We start from the raw sequence: 23,128 nt of genomic DNA, 5'->3' as shown, positions 1-23,128 counted from the left end.
AAAATGAAATCCTGGGTATCTTCTATAACTTGAGGCAACAGCCATTGCTCCATCATGTCCAGGTACATGATTCCCATACAGTTCTTTCAGCAAAGAAAGATATTCCATGAATCTTTGTATGGGATACGGCACAGAACACGTTGAACTTCGGTGAGTCTCTTTCGTGTTCCAATGGGGAATGTGGATTTTCCTAACCCCATATGCGAACATTGTGTCTGTTGACTTTTTCATTCCCGGCGGGGTCAGGGATTTCCTCTGCCTCGTGATGACTGGGTGTTGTGTGATGTCCTTAGGTTAGTTAGGTTTAAGTAGTTCTAAGTTCTAGGGGACTGATGACTATAGATGTTAAGTCCCATAGTGCTCAGAGCCATTTGAACCATTTTTTGACTTTTTCATTGTTGAAAATTACACGCTGTAGAAATGCATCATCCTCCATATTTGTTAGAACATAAGCACAAAATGCGAGACGCTTCTCTTTGTCATTGGAATTGAGAACCTGCACAAGTTGTAATCGGTAGGGCTCGTACAGCAAACGCCGTCTCAGAACTTTCCATACAGTTGGTTTGGGGTTTCCAAGTTCTCGACTGGATCTATTGGTAGACTCACTGGGACAGCACACAAGACTTTCTTGAATCGGTCGGACATCATCCTCTGACACACGCGATCGGCCTGTGATTTTTACTTTGCACACTCTCCCAGTCTGTTTAAATTGCTTAAACCAACAGCTACTGCTTTTGCGAGTTGGTGGTTGAATACCGAATCTGGTACGAAATGCCCGCTGAACTGCAATTTGCGACTCACTTTTCGCGAACTCAGGAATGCAGAAAACCTTCTGCTCCACAATTGCCATTTCACTCACAACTGACAGCGAAATGGAATGACAGTCCTATTGCCGTGCGAACTCTACCGGCCGCTTCTGAAACCATCACTGCCCGCTTGCCGCCTCCCGCCAAAAATTTTGAAAGTTACTTTCATTGGTATAAAGCTTGTTCATTTTGCATTTGTACTCGAATACATACGAATTTCGAATAACCCTGCATTGCCATACAGCGGTTGTGTTCGAGCTGGGCGTATGCTGTATCTGATCAAAAGTATTCGGACATACAATAGTGGACATTAATATCGGGTGTGTCCACCCTTCGGCTTTATCAAGGCGGGAACTCCGCTGGGGACACTTTCACTTATGTGTCTGGAGTTCTGTGGAGGAATTGCAGCCCATTCTCCCTCAAGAGCTGAAATCCGAGAAGGACGCTGGAGTCCTGATCGATGTCGGTGTTCTAACCCATCCTAAAGGTATTCCATTGGATTCAGGTCGGGACGCTGGGTTGTTGTTGTTGTTGTTGTTGTTGTGGTCTTCAGTCCTGAGACTGGTTTGATGCAGCTCTCCATGCTACTCTATCCTGTGCAAGCTTCTTCATCTCCCAGTACCTACTGCAACCTACATCCTTCTGAATCTGCTTAGTGTATTCATTTCTTGGTCTCCCTCTACGATTTTTACCCTTCACGCTGCCATCCAGTACTAAATTAGTGATCCCTTGATGCCTCAGAACATGTCTTACCAACCGATCCCTTCTTCTGGTCAAGTTGTGCCACAGACTTCTCTTCTCCCCAATCCTATTCAATACGCTGGGTAGGCCAGTCCATTTCAGGATTGTTATTGGCCACAAACCGTTGCCTCACAGATGATGCTTTATGACAAGATGCATTGTCATGCTGATACAAAACGGCCATCGCTCCAAACTATTCCTCTACTGTATGAAGTAAACAATGCTGTAAGATGTGTTCGTATCCTTCTGTATTTAGCGTTTTCTTAAGCGCGGTAAGTGGATCGTACTTAACCACAAAAAACATCCCCATACCTAACACCACCTCCGCCGTACTTCACTATTGGTACTACACATGATGGCAGGTAACGTCGCTAAACCCAGACTATTTCATCGGATTGTCAGAGGGTGTAGCGTGAGTCATCTCTCCAAATCACTCGTTTCCAGTCGTCCACTCTCCATTGGCGTCGCTTTTTTTTTCACCTCCTCAGGTGTCGTTTGGCATTTACTACAGAAATATTTGGCTTATGAGGAGCTGCTCGACAGTCGTACCCTATGTTTTAAATTCCCTACATGCAGTCATTACGCTAACTGGACTTCTGGTAGCACTTTGAAACTAAGGAGTGATTCTTTCCGCTAATTTCGTCCTATTTTTCACAACCACTCTCCGTAATTCTCGATGGTCCCACTCCGCAAGACGCGGGGCTGTGGTTGTTACTTCGCGTTTCCACTTCACATTCACATCAACAAAAGTCGACTTGTGCAGCTGAAATGTCCCTGAAGGACCTGTTACTCAGGTGACATCCAGCGACTAGCACATGTTCGAAGTCGCTGTGCTCTCTTGGCTGACCCATTCTGCTGTTATTCTTCTATACTGACAACACAGTACTCCCCACCTCCTTTTATAGTGGCGGATCTGCCTCTCCTGATATCTGTGGGTCAATTCCGCGTAACGTAGGAGTTTCGGGACACTTTTGATCAGATACAGTAAGTTGGAAAGTAGAATACGTTGCCAGATGTGTTAATTACTGAGTTAAGGTTTGTGTAAGATTGTGCTGTTTGTGTCTAGTTCCGAAAATATTCTACTTTTTAAAATAGTTTTAGATGCAAATTAATATATCTCTGATAATTCGTTTAGTAATTCATTAAGTATTCGTAGCACAGTAAGTTTATATATTGGAGAAGGGGGTATAACGTCACTGCTACGTTAGTGTGCTTGCTCCGGACTACCAACTCAAGGAAAAAAAGGTTTTGCGTTTCCGACGGATCGGGTCAGTACAAAGCGAGTGAAACTGGTCATATTTTTACGTCAATTTTTTAACTTGTTATTTTGTTTTCGATGTGTATTAGAAATGAGAAAATACAAAAGAAAAACTTCTGCCTTTGGAGCCAAAAATGCCGTGCAATATTCAGTTAAAGCTTAACGCAGCGTAATTATGTGGGGTTCCGCATTCCTGTCTACAAAGACGACTGTAAAATGGGAAGATTCTTCAGAAAACGTAAAAGAGGGACAAATAGTATTTAGTAAAGAAGAAGAAAGATCAAATGATTCACATTTGGAAACATTTTCAAGGCTATATGAATGAAAGTGGAAAAAAACAATGTTTGCAAAAAAATTGATTTCATTCAAAAGACGTCTTTCTGTTGAATGAAAATGTACTGGCTTAACATCCGTTCTTGCTGGCTAGTATGTCGTCGATCCAAGATGATTATGATGTTTGGTTTGTGGGGCGCTCAACTGCGCGGTAATTAGCGCCCGTACAAAGTCCCAATTTTTTTTTCACACTCCAATTTTTTACACAGTCCAATCGAGCCACTCTTATGAATAATGATGATGATGATGATGATGAAATGATGAGGACAACACAAACACCCAGTTCCCTGGAAGAGACAATCTCCAACCCGGCCGGGAATCGAACCCGGGACCCCATGACCTGGAGTTAGAAACCCTAACCGCAAGACCACGAGCTGCGGGCATCGTCGACCCAAGAAAACAAACCAAAGGAAAATGAGCAGAATGTGCCATCTTCCGTTAGTCTAGTTAATGATAGCAATGACAAGCTAAGTTCTGCTGTTTCATTCCACGACCTGTTGACATATCCAGAGAAGTCTACCCAAACTCTTCAGACAGGAACAGAAAGCACTATTTCTTGGATCCTCAGAAAATATAAATGACACTGATAAGAGTTGGAAAATGAGTAGTGTCATGTAAGGAATACAGTTCGAGGAAGCGTCTTATTAAGAAGGAACTACCCGTGCAGGATGGATCATCAGACTGAGGTGCATCAGAATCCTCTGAAGAAGCAAACGAAGATAACGGCACTTCTTGTGAAATCTCTAAGACTGAAAACGGTGTATCGACGATATTTGGTGACTGAATTCAATGTCACGTCACAGAAGGGTTCCATGAGAAACGTGTTGTTGCACCAAGGAAGAAGTTTATTTGAGGAAAATGTGTTATTTCAGTGTCATGTTTATACATTTGTACTGTCCTTATGTGCCATGCCTACAACTTGATTCACCTCTCTTGAAAAAGACAAACAGGCCATGCAGCTCATTCTTCAGATTAATTTTCTGGAACTATTAAAAACATTTACGTAGCGTTATATGCCATTATTGGCACGGAAAACTACATATTACAGAAGGATCGACAATGAAAATGAGTTCATGTGAAAATATGTCTTCTATTTGGACTTAAGAAATTTTGACTCGATTCAGCCGACCTCACCATAATTAAGTTTGACTGCAGATATTCTTCGTGGGTTTTCAACTGGATAACATTGTCTAAGTCCCACAAAATTTAATCGAAGCAATAGTTCGACGTCTTTGCGTGAAACAGTAGTTTCTACTGTCAGATGCGACTTGCAGCAGGAACTATCGTAACCACCTGAAGATGACGAAAGTTGCTTCGAGAAAGTATTGTATGACTTACAGAACGTTATCGGGCAGCAAACCTGAGACCGTATTTACTAAGGAACCGAAAGCAATGTCTGACAAGTCACAACAGTTTGAATGGCTCAGCTTTACGCAAATACTAATATTTCTTTCCATATTTCAAAGTTAAGAATTAGTACAGGAATCAGTTACAAGAGCAGCCAAAATATGGTTTCACTATCACTGCAAAGATTATGTTCGCTTTCACTTAATGTCGAATGTTCATCACTTGAATTCCGAAATTAATCATCTGATGTAGGTGTTCCGAAAGAACGGCTGTGGTTCACGTGACATTAAGTCAGCGTTCTCCTATAAAGGAAAACGAGAACATGTTGACCATTCACGTAATGAGCCAACGACTGTATTCTTTCCTTTCTCCGGTGCTACATCCAGCAAAAAAGGCAGACTCCTGGAAAGACGAGGTACAAGATCTATTTTCCGACCCCCTTATATAAGAGGATGAAGGAAATGCTACGCCCTGTTAACGACTATCTTGGCCTCAGGATCCCTGGGACTTGTAACATTCCTTGTGAGTGCGCAAGAAATTGTATCGGTCAATCCACCCGCACCGTTTCCAACCGCTGTGCAGAACATCAACGACATACGAGGGTTGTCCAGCAAGTAAGATCCGATAGGTCGCGAAATGGAAACCACTGGGAAAATCCGGTAAAGCTTTGGACAGATGTATTGGGCACTGTCTCTAGTATGCCCGTCGATCGTGCTGCGTCGCTCTGTTCAGTTTTGAGTGAACAGTGAGCACCTAAAGATGCGTAGGGAATAGCGTCTCCCGCCAAGCATGAGGGCCTGGTTAGAGATTTCGCCTGTGTCATGCAGCCCACATAACACAACTGTCGAGCAGTTCCTTCTTCATGCGAATTCTCGGCCGCACACTGCAGGGGCAATGATGACGGTCCTTCAGCGTTTCCGATGAGAAGTGATTGATCACCCACTGTACAGTCCGTAATTGGCTCCTCCTGAGTCTCATCTCTGCTCACAAGAACCGCTGGCTATGGAGACAAAACTTTTCCACAGACAACGAGCTGCAGACCAGTGCAGGTAACTGGCAGAAAGCACAGGCGGCTGCTTTCTATGACGAGGATATTGGGAAGTTGATACAACACTACGACAACACTCGCAGTTGGAGCGGCGTCTATGTAGAGAAGTAGGTGGATGGTGTACCTAACTGTTGCAAATAAACAGTTTGTGGTTTTCACTGTGTTTTCCATTTCGTGACTGATCGGAACTTAATTTCTGGATAACCCTCGTATTAAAAGCAGCCGCGTGGAGTGTGCGCTCGGTTTGAGGCTGTCAGATTACGAGGTGTATTCAAGTTCTAAGGTCTCCGATTCTTTTTTCTAATTAACTACTCACCCGAAATCGATGAAACTGGCGTTACTTCTCGACGTAATCGCCCTGCAGACGTACACATTTTTCACAACGCTGACGCCATGATTCCATGGCAGTGGCGAAGGCTTCTTTAGGAGTCTGTTTTGACCACTGGAAAATCACTGAGGCAATAGCAGCACGGCTGGTGAATGTGCGGCCACGGAGAGTGTTTTTCATTGTTGGAAAAAGCCAAAAGTCACTAGGAGCCAGGTCAGGTGAGTAGGGAGCATGAGGAATCACTTCAAAGTTATCACGAAGAAACTGTTGCGTAACGTTAGCTCGATGTGCGGGTGCGTTGTCTTGGTGAAACAGCACACGTGCAGCCCTTCCCGGACGTTTTTGTTGCAGTGCAGGAAGGAATTTGTTCTTCAAAACATTTTCGTAGGATGCACCTGTTACCGTAGTGCCCTTTGGAACGCAATGGGTAAGGATTACGCCCTCGCTGTCCCAGAACATGGACACCATCATTTTTTCAGCACTGGCGGTTACCCGAAATTTTTTTGGTGGCGGTGAATCTGTGTGCTTCCATTGAGCTGACTGGCGCTTTATTTCTGGATTGAAAAATGGCATCCACGTCTCATCCATTGTCACAACCGACGAAAAGAAAGTCCCATTCATGCTGTCGTTGCGCGTCAACATTGCTTGGCAACATGCCACACGGGCAGCCATGTGGTCGCCCGTCAGCATTCGTGGCACCCATCTGGATGACACTTTTCGCATTTTCAGGTCGTCATGCAGGATTGTGTGCACAGAACCCACAGAAATGCCAACTCTGGAGGCGATCTGTTCAACAGTCATTCGGCGATCCCCCAAAACAATTCTCTCCACTTTCTCGATCATGTCGTCAGACCGGCTTGTGTGAGCCCGAGGTTGTTTCGGTTTGTTGTCACACGATGTTCTGCCTTCATTAAACTGTCGCACCCACGAACACACTTTCGACACATCCATAACTCCATCACCACATGTCTCCTTCAACTGTCGATGAATTTCAATTGGTTTCACACCACGCAAATTCAGAAAACGAATGATTGCACGCTGTTCAAGTAAGGAAAACGTCGCCATTTTAAGTATTTAAAACAGTTCTCATTCTCGCCGCTGGCGGTAAAATTCCATCTGCCGTACGGTGCTGCCATCTCTGGGACGTATTGACAATGAACGCGGCCTCATTTTAAAACAATACGCCTGTTTCTATCTCTTTCCAGTCCGGAGAAAAAAAATCGGAGGCCTTAGAACTTGAATGCACCTCGTAAAACTGTGTTCGCAGGAGAGCTTCTGTGAAGTTTGGAAAGTAGGAGACGAGGTACTGGCGGAAGTAAAGCTGTGAGGACGGGGTGTGAGTCGTGCTTGGGTAGCTCAGTCGGTAGAGCACTTGCCCGCGAAAGGCAAAGGTCCCGAGTTCGAGTCTCGGTCCGGCACACAGTTTTAATCTCCCAGGAAGTTTCATATCAGCGCACAAACCGCTGCAGAGTGAAATTCTCATTCTAGTTTAAGTTAGTTTAAGTAGTGTGTAAGTCTAGGGACCAATGACCTCAGCAGTTTGGTCCCTTGGGAATTCACACTCATTTGAACACTTTTTTATTATTAAAAACAGAGAACTGGAGAAATCTTCAATTGCTGAGCACAGTCTTACAAACAAGCACACAATATTGTTTGACGAAATAAAAGTTTTGTCTCAGGCTCCTACATACTGGGATTTTGTGATTAAAGAGTCTGTAGAAATAAGAATGTGTGAGAAGAACCTCAACCGTGACAGCGGATATAATCTTAGCGGTGTATGGAAGCCAACTCTCGAAGCAGAGAAGAGGCAGAGATTTCTAGTAATGTTTACACTACTAGGGAAACGGTGGCGCTACCAGCGCAGACCTTGACGCCATCTGCGACAGCATTACTTAATTGTCGACCAATCTCAAACCACCTATGCGTTATATAAGGCCACCACAGCAGCAGTTTAGACAGCCAGTTTGCTCTTGACGAAGATGATGGAGGTAATTGCCAAAAGCTCGAGGTTTTACCCTGAACTGACGCGGCAGTAAGTCCACGAATGTTTTATACATATAAACAGGGGTGACAAAAGTCATAATATAACGATATGCACATATAGAGATTGCGGTAGTGTAGCGTACACATACATTAGCAGAAGGTTCAAAGCCGACATAACAGCATTATTTCATCATTGCCTGTCCTCAACTTATTTCTTATTCAATAATGAATATTTTGAACAAGTTGACGGTGTTGCCATGGGCAGTCCTTTGTCCCCTCTGGTAGCAAACCTTTTTATGGAGGACTTTGAGGAGAACGCACTCGAGTCGGCTGAATTTAAACCGAAAGTCTTCTGGCGTTACGTGGATGACACATTTGTAGTTTGGCCCCATGGAGAAGAAAAATTGGCAGGATTCTTAAAACATCTGAATTCCATTCACAAGAATATTCAGTTTACCATGGAGGTCGAAAAAGATAGATGTCTGCCGTTTCTGGATGTCCTTGTCAATCGTAGAACCGATGGATCTTTGGGGCACTCCGTCTACCGGAAGCCCACACACACAGATCTGTATTTGCAGGCGACAAGCTGCCACCACCCTGCACAAACCATGGGTTTGCTGCGTACTCTGGTGCACCGGGAACATGTGGTATCTGATAAGGACAGCCTTCCTAAAGAATTAGAACATTTGCAATCCGTCTTCAGGGAGAATGGATATTCTACACGCCAAATCCGCACAGCTGTAACAAAGAAGAAATGTAAAGAGAAACAAGAAGGAGAAGACAAAGAGGTGGTCAGGTCCAGGGCGTTTCTTCCGTATGTGGGTAACCTCTCCTCTAAAATAGGAAGGATTTTAAAGAAGCATTGTGTTAAAGTGATCTTCCGACCACCTACGAAAATATCGGCTTTGCTTGGCTCTGTGAAGGACGATCTGGGTCTGGGGAAAGCGGGTATTTATAAGATGTCTTGTCAATGTGGCAAATCCTACATTGGCCAAACTACTCGCACAGTACGGGAAAGATGCGTGGAGCATGAGCGCCACACACGTCTACTACAGCCCAACAAATCAGCCATAGCGGAACACTGTATTTCGACGGGACGCTCCATGGATTATTGTGGAACAAAAATTTTAGCGACAACTAGATCTTTTTGGGAATCCATTATCAAGGAGTCCGTGGAGATACGATTGGCAAAAGATCTTATTAATCGAGACGGCGGCTTTCAGATGGATAAAGCATGGGATCCTGTAATTTCTTTAATCGCTTCACAGAGACATGGGTCTGCATCTAGTGCGACGGCTGACGAAAATTGATTTTATACTTTCGACTACCGCGTCTCAGCTGCGCGAAGGCGCTTTACGACAGATAGCGCAAATGTAGGTACACCACTACGCATGCGCGGCCCGCTTCTGCTGCAGAGCGCGCCAAATTAGATAGGGGGCGCGGTATTAGCCTTCTCCACTGCGCAGGCGCCGCCGCGCCAATTTTCGGAATATATAGAACGACGCGCACCAGTAATCTTCAGTCTCGTACGCACCTGAAGATGGCTGCATGTTTGTTAGCCGAAATATCGTGCCAAGATGTCAACGTGATCCGGCTGCAAGCCCGAAATATGATGGACCAAGATATAAAAGGGCTGTGCATTGACGGAGCCGTCATTTGTACTCAGATGATTCATGCTGGAGCTAGGCACATGAGACACTCCATTTCGGATATCATTAGGGAATTCAATATTCCGAGGTCCATAGTGACAAGAGTGTGCCGAAAATACCAAATTTCAGGCATAACCTCTCACCACACAGTGGCCGACGGCCTTCACTTAAAAGACCGAGAGCAGCAGTGTTTGTGTCGAGATGACAGTGCTGACAGACAAACAACACTGCATGAAATAATCGTTGAAGTCAATGAGGGGACATATGATGAACGTCTCCGTTAGGAGAGTGTGGCAAAATTTAGCGTTAATGGGCTGTGGCAGCAGACCACCAAGACGAATGCCTTTGCTAACAGCTCGACATCGCCTGCAACCTCTCTCCTGGGCTTTTGACCACATCGGTTGGACCCTAGACGACAGGAAAACCGTCCCGATTTCAGTTAGTAAGAGCTTATGGTTGGGTTAGTGTGTGGCGCAGACCCCACAAAGCCATGGAGCCGAGATGTCAAGAAGGCACTATGTTAGCTGGTGGTGGCTCCACAATGGTGTGGGCTGTGTTTGCATGGAATGGACTGGGTCCTCTGGTCCATCTGAAGTGGTCATTGACTGAAAATGGTCATGTTCGGGTGCCTGAAAACCCTTTTCAGCCATTCATGTACTTCATGTTCCCAAACAACGATGGAATTTTTATGGACGGCAGGGCACCATGTCATTTGACAATTCGAGCGAATGATTTGGCCATCCATCGAACATTTATGGTGTTAATGCGTCACGATTAGCCAGGAGGGGAAAGCAGCAGGCACCTGTTGAGGTGAAAAATCAAACATATTTTTAACTGCATGAATGTTTAATGCCATAAAAAGGAAAGGCAGGCCTAGAAAAACCACCGAGACTGAATGGGCTGCCGCCCAAGAGAGCAGGAGAGGAGTACGTCTGGTCGGGTCGGAAACTGCCAGCAGAAGAGACCGGACGGCGTGTCCGCTCTCAGCGACTGGCCGCGGTCCCGCCCCCACTTTACCACCTCCAAGCCTCCCTATTGGTCGGCAAAATCGAAGACGCTCAGTTCTGTAGCGTTACCTTGTCAGCAACACATGAATTTAGCTGCTGATGGTTCAACACGTGAGTTTCAAAGTGGTTATGTCCGGTTCTGGGCAACGTGATTGAGACGCTGCAACTAGTCGCCAGGCAGAAGGCACTGACGAACATAAAGTGAAAAATAAAAATCAAATTTTTATATTAATAAATCCATTCAGTAACGGCCCCCACTGTACAATGGGACACAATCGAGAGGTCAGTTTGTACACAAAATCCTGTACCGGCAACACTTTCGCAATTGTCGATGATTATAGAGGCAGCATGGCTCAATATTTCTGCATGGTACTCCAAACGACTTGGTGAGACAATATCACGTCGAGTTGCTTAACTACGCCGCGCAAAACGAGGTCCGGCATGATATTAGAAGGTATCGCCTGACTTTTGTCACCAAAATGTCTGTAGTTCCTAGAGATGAGCCTCTCATGTGCATATATCGAAACTGTTTAAGGATTCCAAGAAGAATCAACTAATATATTGCTTCCAGTACACGTATCTCGTGGGAAGATCATAAACGTCAAGTTAAAGAGATTTGAGCTTACACGGAAACATACCAAGAATCGTTTTCCCCGCACTCCATACAGAGCATCCAAGTCACAGAGACCAACGCTTGCGGCTAGATCACATCACTGGCAGCTAACGTGAATTTATTTGCTGCTGAACAGCAACATGAATGTCTCGAAATGACAGCATTCAGGAGGTTATATGGCATCGAACTTTTCCATTCTTGTCATAACACCGGCAATGTACACATTCACGTTTGTTGTCGAAGGGGTGGCTTTGCTACGGCATTAACCCTTGTAACTTCAATTTTTTATAGCTTCGCTGGAATTCGCTTCCTAATGTGGGTTCCAATCTTCAGTTAGCTCCACAAGATATCTTCTAAATACCATCCGTGTATTATAATAACCTATTTTTGGAGGAGATTACAATGGTGCTGAAAAAGATGGGAACAATGTTAATTCTTAGAATCCATTTTTAGAATGCTGACTGAAGCACATCTCAGTCTGAGTGATGGGTCACATATGATACTACTATAATACACAAAGAACGCCTCGAGAAATATATAAAGAAGCTGCTGAGTTCCTGAACATTTACTAGCAGCTATGTCCGAAGAGTAGACATTTGTACCATAGAGATACAGTCAGGCTGCACAATCTGTTACGAACGCTGCAGGCGCTGTGATAGCTGACACTAGATATACTACAAGCCGTTCCTCCAACTATGACTATTACACTGCACAACAAAATTAAAGGATCATTTTTACTAACCTCGTAATCGTCTCCTATTGCGACACATAAGTTTGAAATTTGGCTCAAAGGTGCTTACAAATTTCCTCTGTGACAGTGCAAAAGCGTGGTGCCCTGTGGCATCACCCTCGGGCTCGGGGATGCTTCAAACAAGGCGTCGACAGATGTGAAGAAATGCCACAGTTCATGAAACGGATACTACGTTAAAACAATTAGGCCACTTGAGCAGACTGGTCGATAAACAGGGTTTCTTTGGTGAATATTGCTGAACCTTCTCTCGAGATATTAGATTTATTAATGCAACCCTTATTACAACAAAGTTTTCATTCCTTGGTACTTAAGATACAAAGATAGACATTAGTAAAACTCTAGCTCAGTAGAAACATTCATTTAAAGGAAACGCAGAGGACCGGATGTCAGTAATATTAACAGTAATGTAAAAGGTAATAAAGTAATCAAAGGAAACTGTTAGACTACGGCTGCCATTTGCACTTTCCTTAATTAAAAAGGGAAATTTCGTTTAATTGCTTGTACATCAAACCAAATAAGGCATCTTAACGTTAAACAACTTTCATGGGACCTCTGTCCGTAATATGAAAATAGTGCGAGAAATTCAAGCCGTTAACCTAAAATTTTATCGTCAACAAACATCCACAGCCCACCTTGTGAGATGAGCATCAGTCGTTTTTTAAGTAATACCTTACATTAGAGTTTACAAAACTCATAAATAGCAATCTCAGAATTATATACTGGCATTACTCAAAACTTGTAATCATTTATAAACAGCTCCAATAACATTAAAGAAATACAAACCAGGAAAAAACCTTTCTAGAAATTTTAACCCCAAAAAATTCGTGTACCACCGTTACAGAACTGCAGCCAGAAAATGCACCATCCTGTCGCCTGGACAAGAGTGATCAAACCTGCCCCAGGCCGCTTCCAATTACAAACAATCTCGCACTAGCTGGGGAACAAATGCACAGAGTTTAACCAGGCTTCTACAACAAACAGCGAAGTGCATTTAGTTAATTAAATTGACATACACTTCCATCCGTGTAATTATTATCGGCTGCAATGTTCCCAGTGGAAAATAACTCAGGAAACCAGGACAGTCTTGTAACTACTTTTAACTTGGAGGCTAAATGTCCTCGAAGCCAAAAAAGCTTCTTTCTGAATTTCAAAACAGGAAAGAAAAGTACCCTTGACCACCTGAACCACCTGTAAGGTGAGATTAACACTGTCAGTTAGAACCTTGGAATGTCCAGTAAGACAAAAATTCAAAATCCAACTGCTGTAGTTACGACGCTGTATAACATTTACAATGAGCCACAACCTTAGCACAGTCACCCACAGTTCGTTGTTCCAGTTCACCATATTAACTGTCGTCCAAAGCTACTACAGAATGCCCCGCACCTCAGAGGAACGTCATCACACTCCAGTTCTCCAAAACAAGGCGTCCCATCTGGCGCGCAGTGCTCGCTTAGTGACCGTATGTCGTACTTAGTCCGCACTGGCACAGAGCCACTGCCGGCGCAACAGTCTCCCGCGCCGCCTTGCGTCTCGTTTCGGCAATCTTCCCGCACTGTCCTAGCGCACTGCCTACGGGCCATGTGTCCACAAGTCACCTACCAGCAATGTAGCTGGAGTCGATCTGGGTAAAGCAAAATCGATTGGGAAACATCAGTTCAGAAGTTCATGTGAACTATAAGGTGGATTAATGACGTCATATTCGCACTAAAACTCACCACAGTTCGCAAGCGCGTCCGTTCACGCGTCACAGAGTGGGGAGGCCGTTACAGTCCCTCTTATTCACATTTCACCCTTTCTTTTTACGCCTCTGCCATTTAGGTCAGAAACAACGATACCCAGCGTTGAAATCAGACTGTTTTCTCATGGGTAGCCAAGGAAAACATCTCAGACACACCGCCACTCAGAATCGACACGAAAAGGCCTCAGGGGTCGACACGAAAAGGCCTCAGGGGATGGCATAAAGGGCAACAGTGAAACACCCCCTTCTCTTGGGGCGTAGATCCCCACACGTTTCGCTGTCGAAAACGCGAGTTCACTGTCCGATGAGTAACAGGACGCTTTTCTTCGCAACATTCGGCACTACTACTACCCCCTGGGCGTTCCAACCCTACCGTAAAGGACAATGTGGTGTTGCAACCTCACTGAACGTGATCTGACCCGTTGGAGTGTAGCGCGACCGCAATTTTAACTCTGGTATACAGAGTGGAACACCTGGAACAGTTCAAAACCATTTGACGAAATTTGAATATTATCTGAAGCCGCCAATGGTGTTCCTGCGCTTTCTCAGTCCTGTTTTGCGCTCCCCTGTGGCGCCATCACTGCATGGGGGGGGGGGGGGGGGGAGGGGTTGATAGGGGGGCGGCCCTCCTAGTTCGACAACACCTTCGGTACCACCCACGCACCTGTTTTCTGCACGTTACAAATGTGCCTGTCAGAAATTTTGACATCAATTCAGCCGCGCAGCTGCTCTAGCACCTGTTGGTTAGGCACTCCCTTCGACACGCCTTGGGTGGAGTTTGCCTTCTTCCAGACCCTAGAGCAGCCATGAGGCTGAATTGGTGTCGGAGTTTCTGACAGGGACGTTTGCAATGTGTTCAACAAAGGTGCATGGGTGCCACTGAAAGTGTGTCCAACTGGCATTCTTAAGGTGCGTTTACACCTGTGCGACTTCCCGTGCGCACTAGGCGCATGCAGCCGTTGACCGAGGGATCAAGGAGGCGCATGCACCCGTGCAAAGTTGCACTTGCCTCTGAATTCTGCACACGGGGGTGCAGAAGTCTTCTCATAGCAGACGGGGAGACGTGTGCCTCTACTTGCGTGCGGGGTAAGCACAGCCTCACGGCGCACAGCTGAAACGCACCTTTAGATCGCTTGATGTTTTACTCATGCACATGTTAATGTTTAACATCCCCCCCCCCCCTGACCCTGATCGCGCCACAAGAGGACGGAATCAGGAGGGCTGAAAAATCATAAATACTCGTTGATATTCCAGATCACGTTCAAATATCGTCGAATGGCTTTGAACGGTCCCTAGTGGTTCCACACTGTATACCAGAGCAAAAATTGCAGTCGCACAACACTCAAAAATGGTCAGATCACGTTCAATGCTGTTGCAGTCCCACAATATTCTTGGTGTAGGGTTGAAAGCCCAGGTCTGGGCAGCAGAATCGCCTGTTGTCAAGAACCTCGTCCTGTCGCTCATCGCACTGCAAACTCTCGTTTTCGACCGCGAAGTATGCGGGAATCAACGCCCCAGCGGAAGGGGTAGTTTCATTGATGTTACACATCCTGAGGCCTTTTCGTGTCAATTCTGAGTTGCGGTGTGCCTGAAATATATTCCTCGACCACCCATAAGAAAACCGCGTGATTTCAACGCTGGTTGTCGCGGTTCTGACGTAAAAAGAAGGGCTTTGATAACCTACCCATCTTGTGACACGTCGACAGTGGCGTTGGGCAGAATTTTAGAGAAATTTGGTGCCAAAATGACATCATAAACCCACCGTTCACCTCACATGAACATATGAGCTGTATCATTTTGTTGCTTGTGTTAACACTTTGCTGCTTGAAGCGTTTTCTAACCCGAGGGCGTCGATGCTGCGGTGGCGGATCATGAGCCTAAATTCTAATCAGGCTAAGAAAAACATTATGGATAATCCCCTTTCCTTCCCTTTTAGTGTAAGCATACGCAGCGTTCCTAATGACGACGCCGGTGACCACCACCACCACCACTACTATAATTACTACTGCTAATAATAACAATAATTATAGACACACTATTATTTACCAACGAACTGGTAGATTGGGCATATGATTGTTGTTACTTGTAAGACAAATTAACTCGATGACCCTCCTCCTTCCCAACTCTTTCGATTATATCGTCACACCACATGTCTCGACTTTCAAATATTCGCACTACCGGTATTTCAACTGGCGTACAGGCAAGAACTGATAAGCAATCCTGTGCCATACTGTTCCTCAAATACGTTATTACGCATTTAAGACAAGAAAAACTCCTTTCAACTGAAGCAGTTGTCGCAGTATTGGTTGCAATTAGACAAAATAGTCTGAAGGCTTCCAAAAGAATTTAGTCCGTTTCATTCTCAGCCTTTCTTCTGATTACGTCTCCCAGACTGACAGAGTGAAATGTTTACTTATGCTGGGAAGAAAACAGTCTCCAGTTCTAAACGCAACTGTGAGCGACTGAAGGACGCACCATACACTTGTAGTAATGGATCCACGCCGTCTACAGGGAATGGCTGACCATAATCAGATCTACTGAAAAACTAAATTTAAACGATGTACAAAACAACGAGTAAAAATAGCTTGGGAGGCAATTTCACGGACGGTTTTCGTGAATGACGTATATTATTCTGACGTTACAGTTCCATCTCGTTTCACTGTTCAAAGGAATGCGTTTACCAACAATACTGTCTGGAACTGCTGTGCGTTTGTAAGACCAGTGGAACGAAACAAGAATACCCTGAAGCGTGCCGGCCGCTGTGGCCGAGCGGTTCTAGGCGCTTCAGTCTAGAACCGCGCTACTGCTTCGGCCGCATGTCGAATCCTGCCTCGGGCATGTATGTGTGTGATGTCCTAAGGTTAGTTAAGTCTTTAAGTAGTTCTAAGTCTAGGGGACTGATGACCTCAGATGTTAAGTCCCATAGAGCTCTCCAACCTCGTCACTCCATCTCAACCTATGTCGTCCTCTTGCTCTTCTCCCCCCAGGTTCACTGAAACAGGCTTTCCTTGCGGGATCTGTCTCATCGAGTCGCATTACATGTCCAGCCCATCTCAGTCTACACAGCTTTATGAACTTTAACATATCATGCTCCTTATAGCAGTCATAAAGTTCGTCATTTCTTCCCATTCTCCAGGTCTCATTTTCATATACAGGTCCAAAAATCATCCTCAATATACTTATTTCATGTGATCTCAGTTTGTTTTCACCCTGCTTCGTAATTGTCCATGTTTCTGAGCCATAAGTAAGTGCTGGGTGTATCAGCGTTTTGTAAAGTCGGCACTTTGTCCCTCGTGATATAAGCTTGGATTTAAAATGTCGCAACACTCCAAAGTAACATGGGTTAGAAGCACTTATGCGAGCGATAAATTCAGTAAAGGTGGTGTCATTTGCTTCTATCTTCGAGCACAGATACGTGAAACATTCCAGCAAGGGTTATTGTGGGCTGTAAGAGTTGGTTAGTGCCATTACATACATACTTCGCTTCTCCTTCATTAATTCTGTGGCCCATCTTCTCTGCACTCAGTTTTAGAGCTGAGAATGAACTTTGTACATCTCTAAGTGCCCTGCTCATCAAGTCCAAGTCATCTGCATATCCCAGCAGGGGAGAAAAGAATCCTTACTGAAATTACACTGCTGTCCAAAGTTAAAGCAACAAACGGAAATTTTGCGAGGATGTGTTTATTTTGCCACAAAACAGTATAAACAGGTGATAGTAAAGTAGAAACAATGTAAAGAATACAGGACGTAATCAACTGCAACGTGCATAACGGTAGACAGAAATGTTCTTCGTTTTTTTTCTTTTTTCTTTTTCAACTTAACGGATTAGCACACACATTCTGACAACTGGTTAATGTGTGTAGTATAGGGTGTGACCATCTCTGGCACCAAAACAGGCCTGACAACGATGGAACATGATGTGAATGATGTCATCAATCTCATTTTGAGGCAATAACGCCCATTCTTCCTGCAGAGCTACTCATTAGCCTTAGAGAGTGGTTGGTGGAAGCTTATGTGGTGCAAGCCGTCTCCCTAGTGCATCCCAGACATGCTCTATGGGATTAAAATTGGGAGAGCGACAAGTAAACGCCATGCGTCCAATATCTTCAGATTCCAAAATAACATCAGCCTCCCGTGCTCTATGAGGTCGAGCACTATCGTCCACCAGTACGTTGTCTGAGCCCGCAGCACCTCGCAACAACCGCGTATGAGATCCCAAGATCTCCTCACGGTACCTGCCCGTAGTTAAATATTGCTCATTCACCCGTATAATTTCAACAAGAGGTGTTCGAGTAGTCAACATAATCCCTGCCCACACGATTAGCGATCCTCCTTGATATCGGCCTCTTTCCACAACGTCTGGGTCCTGAAATCGTGTTCCACCTGCCCTCCAGATCCGAATCCGCCGAGAATCACTCTCCATACCAAATCGGGACTCATCTGTGAAAAGAACATTGGCCCACCGTTCGACTGGGCAGGAGGCATGTTGACGGCTTCACTCTAGACGTTCATTTCTATGAAGGCACGCCAGAGGTAAAAACGACAGCAGGTCTCCACCAATAAAGATCACTCTGCTGAAACCTTCTGTACACCGTTTGCCTCGATACAACACATCCAGGAGACGCTGCGACGTCAGAGGCCAGTTGCAGTGCAGTAGTAAGGCGGTACCGTCGTGCCCTTACAGCCAAATAACGGTCCACTCTTTCTGATGTCACACGTGGTTTGCCCTGTCCTGGTCTCTGGGATACAGTTTCGGTCTCTATAAGCTGTCACCTCATCCGAGAAACAACAGAATGATTCACACTAAGCCATATCATCACACCCTCTCTTACCCACGTTTCACCCCGTCACTTGACGCCTCTGTGATGGAGATCAGAACCGCACGTTGAAACCACTTGGTGTTCTTATGGGTGGCTGAGGAAAATATTTCAAACAGACCGCCGATCGAAATCGACATGAGAAGGCCTAAGAGACTGGCATAAATGAGCGTCAATGAAAATACCCTTTTCCTTGTGGCGTTCATTTGCACACATTTGGCGGTTGAAAACGAAGGTTCATAGTGTGGTGAGCAACAGGACGACGTTCTTGGCAACCTTTGACACTGCAGACATTTTTGTCTAAGCACATCGTGGACCTGCAACCCCATTGAACATGATCTGACTCCCTTGGAGTGCAGTGCGACCCCAGTTTTTGCTCTGGTATACAGGGTGGAACTACTAGGGACCGTTCATAACCATTCGACGAAATCTGAACGCGATTCGAAGCAGCACAAAGTGTTCATGCTTTTCCAGCCTTCCTGTTTCACAACCTCCTGTGGCATCATCGTAGAAGATTGAAACATTGACACATGCGTCAATAAAATGGCAAAGGGTCCTTCCTAGACCCTCTAATACAGCAACACCCTTGGTGCCACCTGCACACCTTTGTTGACCATTTTAAAAATGTATCTGCACAAAGACGACCTGTGACAGATTCCTAGGCGCCTGCAGACAGGCAATCGCTTAACATCCTACTCATTCCATATACCTACAAGCAGGCACCAGAGTAGCAGCAGAGCCCCACTCTGCCAGGTGGCTATGAATCTGTCACATGTTGTTTCTATGCAGTTGTATTATTAAAGTGCTCAACGACGGTGTGCAGGTGGCACTGAGAGTATTAGAGTATTTCCGAATTTCGGGCGTGGGGGGGGGGGGGGGGGGGGGTTCTACGAGGAAGCGTTTGCCTTTGTCGCACGCCCGCACGCCACCCCCCTCCCCTCCTCCTACTCGCCCCCATGATCACGCCACAGAAGGGCACGAAACATTAGGGCTGCAAGAGCATAAACACTCTTCATCTACATCTACATCTACATTGATACTCCGCAAGCCACCCAACGGTGTGTGGCGGAGGGCACTTTACGTGCCACTGTCATTACCTCCCTTTCCTGTTCCAGTCGCGTATGGTTCGCGGGAAGAACGACTGTCTGAAAGCCTCCGTGCGCGCTCTAATCTCTCTAATTTTACATTCGTGATCTCCTCGGGAAGTATAAGTAGGGGGAAGCAATATATTCGATACCTCATCCAGAAACGCACCCTCTCGAAACCTGGCGAGCAAGCTACACCGCGATGCAGAGCGCCTCTCTTGCAGAGTCTGCCACTTGAGTTTATTAAACATCTCCGTAACGCTATCACGGTTACCAAATAACCCAGTGACGAAACGCGCCGCTCTTCTTTGGATCTTCTCTATCTCCTCTGTCAACTCGACCTGGTACGGATCCCACACTGATGAGCAATACTCAAGTATAGGTCGAACGAGTGTTTTGTAAGCCACCTCCTTTGTTGATGGACTACATTTTCTAAGCACTCTCCCAATGAATCTCAACCTGGTACCCGCCTTACCAACAATTAGTTTTATATGATCATTCCACTTCAAATCGTTCCGTACGCATACTCCCAGATATTTTACAGAAGTAACTGCTACCAGTGTTTGTTCCGCTATCATATAATCATACAATAAAGGATCCTTCTTTCTATGTATTCGCAATACATTACATTTGTCTATGTTAAGGGTCAGTTGCCACTCCCTGCACCAAGTGCCTATCCGCTGCAGATCTTCCTGTATTTCGCTACAATTTTCTAATGCAGCAACTTCTCTGTATACTACAGCATCATCCGCGAAAAGCCGCATGGAACTTCCGACACTATCTACTAAGTCATTTATATATATTGTGAAAAGCAATGGTCCCATAACACTCCCCTGTGGCACGCCAGAGGTTACTTTAACGTCTGTAGACGTCTCTCCATTGATAACAACATGCTGTGTTCTGTTTGCCAAAAACTCCTCAATCCAGCCACATAGCTGGTCTGATATTCCGTAGGCTCTTACTTTGCTTATCAGGCGACAGTGCGGAACTGTATCGAACGCCTTCCGGAAGTCAAGAAAAATAGCATCTACCTGGGAGCCTGTATCTAATATTTTCTGGGTCTCATGAACAAATAAGATTACGTCAAATTGTTTTGAACGGTCCCTAATGGTTCCGACCCATACACCAGAGAAGAAACTGCGGTCGCACTGCACTGAAAAGGGGTGCATTCACATTCAATAGGAGTACAGGCCGACGGTGTCCTTAGAGAAGGATTGAACCGCCCGGAGGGTACCAACAGTGTCAAAGTTAGTCACTAACGTCGTCCTGTTTCTCATCATACTGTGAACTGTCGCTTTCGACAGCGAAATATGTGTAAGTAAGTGTCCGAAGGCAAGGATGCTTCATTGGCGTCCTTTATGCTACTCCCTGAGGTCTCTTCACATCAATTCTGAGAGGCGGTGTGCCTGAAATGTTTTCCTCCACCACCTAAAACGAAAACGCGTTATTTTAAAGTCGTGGTTCTGATCTCCATTGCAGAGGAGTCAAGAGAAGGGATTAAATGTCATAAAGAGAAGATGTGACGATCTTCCGGTCGTGAGACACGTCCACGCTGCTGTGGGCAGGATTGTGATAAAATCTGGTGCCATCGTAACATCACTGGCTCACCTTACACTTCACATGAACTTCTGAGCTCTGGCCTTTTTTCACGTGCGTGGACCCCTTGTTGTTAGAAGCATCGCTAAGCCGGAGGGTGACGCCTCACACAAATGTCCCATTACAGAGGAACACTGTAGGCACCAACGATTCAATATTCAAACTTCTGCGTCGCAATGGGAAACACTTCCTGGATTTAGAAAAAGTTACCCTTTAATTGCGTTGCGGAATGAACATTAGAACCAACTAATATTATGTAGAGTTTAGGTTATACGAACAAAACCGTTTTTATTTGAAGCACTTGATTTTGCATAAATCGATTGGTTCCACTGGATCTAGGATTTATGAAAACCACAGCTAGTTGAACAGAATATACACTCCTGGAAATTGAAATAAGAACACCGTGAATTCATTGTCCCAGGAAGGGGAAACTTTATTGACACATTCCTGGGGTCAGATACATCACATGATCACACTGACAGAACCACAGGCACATAGACACAGGCAACAGAGCATGCACAATGTCGGCACTAGTACAGTGTGTATCCACCTTTCGCAGCAATGCAGGCTGCTATTCTCCCATGGAGACGATCGTAGAGATGCTGGATGTAGTCCTGTGGAACGGCTTGCCATGCCATTTCCACCTGGCGCCTCAGTTGGACCAGCGTTCGTGCTGGACGTGCAGACCGCGTGAGACGACGCTTCATCCAGTCCCAAACATGCTCAATGGGGGACAGATCCGGAGATCTTGCTGGCCAGGGTAGTTGACTTACACCTTCTAGAGCACGTTGCGTGCCACGGGATACATGCGGACGTGCATTGTCCTGTTGGAACAGCAAGTTCCCTTGCCGGTCTAGGAATGGTAGAACGATGGGTTCGATGACGGTTTGGATGTACCGTGCACTATTCAGTGTCCCCTCGACGATCACCAGTGGTGTACGGCCAGTGTAGGAGATCGCTCCTCACACCATGATGCCGGGTGTTGGCCCTGTGTGCCTCGGTCGTATGCAGTCCTGATTGTGGCGCTCACCTGCACGGCGCCAAACACGCATACGACCATCATTGGCACCAAGGCAGAAGCGACTCTCATCGCTGAAGACGACACGTCTCCATTCGTCCCTCCATTCACGCCTGTCGCGACACCATTGGAGGCGGGCTGCACGATGTTGGGGCGTGAGCGGAAGACGGCCTAACGGTGTGCGGGACCGTAGCCCAGCTTCATGGAGACGGTTGCGAATGGTCCTCGCCGATACCCCAGGAGCAACAGTGTCCCTAATTTGCTGGGAAGTGGCGGTGCGGTCCCCTACGGCACTGCGTAGGATCCTACGGTCTTGGCGTGCATCCGTGCGTCGCTGCGGTCCGGTCCCAGGTCGACGGGCACGTGCACCTTCCGCCGACCACTGGCGACAACATCGATGTACTGTGGAGACCTCACGCCCCACGTGTTGAGCAATTCGGCGGTACGTCCACCCGGCCTCCCGCATGCCCACTATACGCCCTCGCTCAAAGTCCGTCAACTGCACATACGGTTCACGTCCACGCTGTCGCGGCATGCTACCAGTGTTAAAGACTGCGATGGAGCTCCGTATGCCACGGCAAACTGGCTGACACTGACGGCGGCGGTGCACAAATGCTGCGCAGCTAGCGCCATTCGACGGCCAACACCGCGGTTCCTGGTGTGTCCGCTGTGCCGTGCGTGTGATCATTGCTTGTACAGCCCTCTCGCAGTGTCCGGAGCAAGTATGGTGGGTCTGACATACCGGTGTCAATGTGTTCTTTTTTCCATTTCCAGGAGTGTATTATAGCACACTAGATAAGAATAGTTCTTTTTTTTGCACAACAATGTTCTTAGTACTTTTTAACTGTGCTGGGACTTTCGGTAACAAGGAATTTCAATCACATTGTGTTAATAAACTCTCCATACTCTCAACAGTGTTATTAACGTAGTAAGGATATTAAGAAGAATTAAACAAGTAATGTGATTGTTTCTCGGAATTGTTAGAGTGTGAACTTTGTGTACAAAAATAA

General features: G+C 45.8%; 1 protein-coding gene across 2 annotated transcripts in view; it reads left to right on the top strand.

Annotated features, from left to right (window-relative positions):
• Nucleotides 1-23,128, top strand: part of LOC126471574 (protein turtle homolog B-like) — a 434,642-nt gene that overhangs the window by 261,761 nt on the left and 149,753 nt on the right. The gene's annotated exons all lie outside the window — the stretch shown is intronic.

The sequence above is a fragment of the Schistocerca serialis genome, chromosome 3, assembly GCF_023864345.2.
Source record: "Schistocerca serialis cubense isolate TAMUIC-IGC-003099 chromosome 3, iqSchSeri2.2, whole genome shotgun sequence".
Classification (NCBI taxonomy): Eukaryota; Metazoa; Arthropoda; class Insecta; order Orthoptera; family Acrididae; genus Schistocerca; species Schistocerca serialis.
This window is presented reverse-complemented; position numbering and strand designations above follow the sequence as displayed.